This window comes from Dermacentor albipictus, unplaced genomic scaffold (assembly GCF_038994185.2).
Source record: "Dermacentor albipictus isolate Rhodes 1998 colony unplaced genomic scaffold, USDA_Dalb.pri_finalv2 scaffold_11, whole genome shotgun sequence".
Lineage (NCBI taxonomy): Eukaryota > Metazoa > Arthropoda > Arachnida > Ixodida > Ixodidae > Dermacentor > Dermacentor albipictus.
Window position 1 is genome coordinate 8940001 of NW_027225565.1, and position 5881 is coordinate 8945881.

Genomic DNA, 5881 nt, shown 5'->3' on the forward strand with positions numbered 1-5881 from the left:
CTGAAGTCTATGGAATGTCTACAGACAAATGTATATATACTATAGACATTCTATAGACTTCAGTCTACAAAAACAGAACTTTATAATCCAATACACTTTTTTCTATGACATTCTGCATACACTTGCCAACAAACATGCATTTTCATTAATTTATAGACACTCTATAGACACAGACATTTTATAGACAAGTCTACAAAGAGTGTATAAGGCCATAACTCCATAGCGGCTATCTACAAGTTAGTTTACATTTTTCATTACATGCGGTAGCAAAACGTTTTGAATGTATTTCATTTCATTTTATAGATATGAAATGCATGGAAATGCATGGAATGCAGATATTATGCATGTGCACCTGTTCCTTTTCATCTGCACTTATGCATTACCGTTAGTAGATTAATAAAGCTCCTGAACCAGCTGTACTTTCATATATGTTGCATAAACAGAAAGAATTTATATAGTGCTGAATCATGCAGTGCAAAAAATAAAACAAATGCACCGGCAATACATTAACCGTTTTTATTGCTCGATATAATACATGAATTCCTTAAATTCTTGTCTTATGCTATTATGGAAACAGATTAAATATTTACACTACTCCTTGGCAAGCATGGTCGCCAGGCTGGCCTTGACCTTTGTGTCATTAGTCCCAAAGGTGCTGCAGGTGTATGCTGCAAATAAGTACATGCAGCAATATGAGGCAAAAATAACAGATGTGTATTCTTTGTGTGTTCATTAAGCAGCTGAATATATTTACTCAAACCATCTAAGTCAATACTTAATGCGGTTTAACTATGACTAATGGCTGCTTGTCAATACAAATCAGTACCTTTATGCAATGTTCTATTGCATGGTATGGTGAACAATTAAACAGTCACAACTGCTGCTCGTGTCAGCAACAGTATGTTCCCTTTTATGACAAGTTCATATATGATGCATTAATGTACTTATCCCAAATGGTCCCTATATTTATTGCGGAAACGTTACCCACTTGGGCTGTCTGTACAGTTTTTTTGGCTGGTAGTTAAGTATGCCCGTGCAGAGGGATGTTTTCAGGAGACGTGACTGGAATATTCCCAGTATCATGCCTAAGATTGTAATTTATTTTGCTTAGTACACATTTAAATGTATTTCTCATACTTTTAAATGAATGGGTCATTGGCCATAACTTCAACAGATGGCGGATGGGTTGATTGTATTGATATGGTACCTTAATTTCTTGCAGGTAATGAGGCCTCTTGGGCATGCTAACAGGTTTCCAAGTTAGGTATACCACATGAGCACCCGAAATACCACACGAGCACTTTGTGTCATGGCACGACAGATATGCACCTCCTAGGAAACAGAACTGATAGTATAGTTCGAATGAATTCTATCACAGTAAATTATTTAAGGTGCTTTGAAAGATGAAAATTTTTTCTAGGCTATCGAGGTTCAGGACGTTTAGTTAACGCAAAAAAAAAACGTATTGAGTAAGAAATGCCTTGTCAGTCTGCTTGACTTTCTTTTTTTTTTCAATAAATAGAACCAATTTCCTTCAATTTTTATGAAGTGAAACGTTTTAAAAATATATTTAACACAGAGACTTTCTGGAAACTTTGACATGTAACAAGACAGCATACCTATGTGGCCAATTTAAAGTTTCCCGATCTTTTTCCAAGCCTTCCCTGGCTGTTTTCATGAAAATTTTCTGGCAATCTATGACGCCTGCAGCTTAAGTGCAATAAAAAGTATGGTTTAATGCTTGCCAAGTAGTGCCAGTCCATAATATTTAGATAAAACGAATAACACGTCAGTCACTTAACATGTAGTATTAGATGCAACTGACTTGAATCCCTTGTTTAATAAAGCTGACAAGGGCTTCGGCAAGTTCGTAATTGATGGCCACACGAGTACAGCACGGAAGACACAGAGACACGCGTAAAACAAATGCAACAATGTGAGGGAAAACTATACAATGAGTTATTTTTACGGTTCAATAGTAGTTTTCTATATAATTTGCTCTCACCACTTATGCCTCTAGTTAACTTTGTTTACCTATGACTAAAGACTACATGGCAATATTAATCAGTACCATTATGATGTTTCGTTATATTATAGTATGATAAGCAGTTAGACAACCATAATGGTAGCCGGTGTTAGCAACGGTACGTTTCGTTTCAAGACAGGTTCATGCGACACACAGTGTACTCATAAAAATGAAAGAAATGTGAGAATCCCAAACGATTCCTATAATAATAATTGTTGAAACAAAGATACCCTGCTGGACTGTGCACATTTTTCAGGTGTTAATGCAATGTGCCCGTGCCGATCGAACATGCTCAGCATACTGACTGCAGTTTTGAACAATCACGTTAACATTTGCAATTTATTTCCGCTTAGAACAGTCTGCATTGTCTCTTTTCTCATACTTCGAGATGAATACATTTGCCACACTTTCAGTAGAATGCGCATGAATGGGGGCGTACTGATCAGGTCACTTATCAACTAAAACATGTTACGATCTCTTAGGTGTGTTAATAAGGGTAGAACAAATGCAATGTCCACTGAATTATTTGAATAATCTGTGCGTTATCTACTAAGAAAAGACCACCAAATTGATAATCTCGCTCTTTTTTCTTTTGTACAGCGCATATAGTATGCAGTCTGTCCAAGACGACGGCACTACATGCAACAGTAATGAAAACCGGAACACTTATTGCGCACGACAAGGGCTTCATACCGTGCACGGCTGGCACAATGCGAATCTGCGCCAGCAGCTGCCTAGAGATTAAGAGCACGTAAACTGCATAACCCCGAAGCATCGAAAGGCGCTTAACGCTTTTCATATAGCTCGAAAGATAACTTCTGCTGCTAAACTGTTTAAAAAAGAGACAAAAAACAAATCTTCCAACTACCGTCAAACGCAATGCCTTCAGTCTGAAACGTGTAAAGGTGCTTCCCGGAGCGACTAATTTATTGTGCTCCAATTTTTTCGGCTAAGTTTCGAAGCTGCGAGTGACTGAGCTTATCGCAGGTTTCATGCTCCAAAAGCGTTTGTGGTTGCATATAAATAGATTGGGTGAATCTAGAGATTTTCGCTTGACATTTCTTCAAGTCTCGTGTTTTGCTTGCGGTAACTTCCCAAAATTATTTAGATTGGTTGCCAGAAACCTTAAAAATACTGCTACCTTAAAAACAATGCGAAAACGGCAGTGCACACACTGCTGATGCATGCCCCGCAAACACGGCCTTTCATCCGAGTACGTTAGCAGTTATTTAACTATACGTGTCTGTCAGAACATTCTTTATGCTAACACAATTTCGAGATATATACGTAAAGCGTGTCACGAGAATTTCACTACACATGCGGCGCAGCATTCTTCGCGGCCGGATCAAGCGCCACGAAATGAGATCTACCACACTGGCTGCCCAACATACACAATCCGCTTAGTGGTAGCTCAATATCAAGTTAAAACATGGTGTAGCTTCCTTCTTTACGCACCTAAACTATTATGCGAAAATCAACAAGCCCGAGCGATCGCTCGCCGTAAAACATTCCGTATAGTAGAAGCGAGAACAAGAGCGCGTTATGAAACCATGTCAACGACAAACCGACACTATACCCGAGTCGCCTGCGCTACATGCAGCCGCTTCGCGCTACGAAATGCGCTCACATAATCATGAGCTATTGACGCAAAACATCTTTGCTAAAGCTTACCGTTCAGTGTAGTTGACGTGTGATGCCACAAAGATGACACGCATACACAGACACCAACGTTCAGGCGGACACCGCACACCGGTACAACCGTATACGTGCCTGGCGCACTCGTTGAGATGGCGCACCGCCGCGCATGCGCAAGATCTCCGCGCATGCGCAGGAGCTCCGCGCGCGAGAGCGCGCGCGCTCGGAGGAGTGTGAGCGCCTTTTCCTCCTTCATTTTTTTTTTCGCCCTCTCTCTGCGCGCCATGCGCGCCGGAACGGGTGGCTTATTCATCTTTATCACCATTATTCATCTTTTTTCGTGGACGAAGGAAATGCGCTGGCAGTTTGTATGACAAACGCTGTGGGCTATCGTATGAGACTGGAAGACTGGAACGCTAACTTGAATGCGCTGTTTGTAAAAGCCATTACAGGGCCCTTCAAACGTTTCAGACGCATTATTGCCAGCGTCGATTAGTAATACAGCGTATGTACTTGTAGCATATCTTCCAGCGTACCACCAAATGTGATGCCCGCACGTATGTTAGTGCTAATTTTCTGTTCCGGTGATAGGTCAAAGCAATCAGTACAGCATTGAGGTACTCATATGCGTGGCTGCCCAGGCATACCGCCGGCGAAATACTGGGTGGGCTCTGATAATTTGGCACCTATTTTAAGTGAATGAGAAACTTTGATGGGTTTATAGTGCAGGATATCAGTCAACAAAAAACCGCCCTATGTTAGTGACGCAGCCGAGGTATGAAGAAAATGTGAAAAGTATCCGAGAATCGGACGACACACAACGCGAACACCACATGCGCGACATCGGTTCATCGCACATTCACAAAGTCCGCGTTGTCAGCTACAAACATTACGAGTGTCCTTGCTGTTAGCTCGATGCCTGTTTGGAATCCACTTGTAGCTGAAGCTGGCATTCATAACAACTATTATAACAATTGGATCGGCGTTTTGCTTTCTTTATTCTACTGTCGCAAAAGTGATGCGACAACTGTGAAGACTGTCTTGGGATTGCCGAGACCGACTACGTAGATCATATCATGTGGTCAACAAATGCGGAGGTATACACTATGTGTATACTATAATGTCTACAAATAGGCTCTACAGCAATCTCAGCAGTATACAACTTCAGTGGCTTATATCAAACGCAGCTACGTATTATCCACCGGTACCTGCGCTTGGTTACAGCGTACACGGGTTGGGCCCAGATTAACGATGTTTGTCTATTGTTAATCTATAGACATGCAATACCACGACAACTCAGAGGCAGACCAGGTGGTGAATTCACCACCTGGTCTGCCGGCTTTCGCGACTTATTCACCACCTTTGCCACATCATCACCATCTGACCTTCACCAGCTGGTCTCGCGAAGTGTACGTCCGGGAAGCAGCCAGGATTAGGGCCTTCGGGTGCCTGGAAGACCTTTGTGACTCGGACGTTGCCTGTTCCGCCGCGATCCTCGTTCGGTGCAGCTGCACCGAATGACGACTAGCAGTCTGCACGGTTTGCCCGCCGCGCCGGGGTTGCACGCGGTGCCGGTCGCTCATGAACCAGTGCCATATCATCGCCTTCGCAGAGGGCGGGGAGTATGGGAACTCGGCATTACATATTATCGACTTTCTTATATAGACATTCAATACACCAGGAGAGAAAAAGAAATAGAAACCTTAGCCGACTATTATTATTAACTGTCTAATATAGAGAGTCTATAGACAGAGTATGGACAAAAATAAATAGAGACTGTATCGGCTTTCGTCTATAGGTAGTCCATATAGAGGGGAAGCAGACAAAAAAGAAACAAACACCTTATCGACTTTTTTCTATAGACCGTCCATAATCTACGAGTAGACGAAAACAAATAGAAACCTTATCGACTTTCGTCTTTAGAAAGTCTGTAGACAAAGTATGGACAAAAATAGATAGAGACCGTATCCACTTTCGTCTATAGGTAGTCCATAGAGGGGAAGGATAAAAAAAAACACCTTATCGACTTTTTTCTATAGACCGTCTATAGACTGCGAGTAGACAAAAAGAAATAGAAACTTTATCGACTTTCGTCTATAGACAGTCTACAGACTTTGTATCAACAAAAGGCCAAATCTATAGAAAGGAAAGGTCGTCTATAAGAAGTCTATAGACTTTCTATAGACAGTCTAAAGTCATTTTTGTAAGGGCGGTACCCAC

At 41.6% G+C, this 5881-nt stretch overlaps 1 long non-coding RNA gene across 1 annotated transcript; it reads right to left on the minus strand.

Annotated features, from left to right (window-relative positions):
• Nucleotides 1–497: 497 nt before the first annotated feature.
• On the minus strand, nt 498–3818 carry LOC139051336 (uncharacterized). Its single transcript, XR_011509340.1, has 2 exons — nt 3698–3818; nt 498–668 (listed from the first exon to the last, which is right to left on the minus strand). It is a non-coding gene; the product is annotated as an uncharacterized lncRNA (long non-coding RNA).
• Between the last annotated feature and the right edge of the window lie 2063 nt (nt 3819–5881).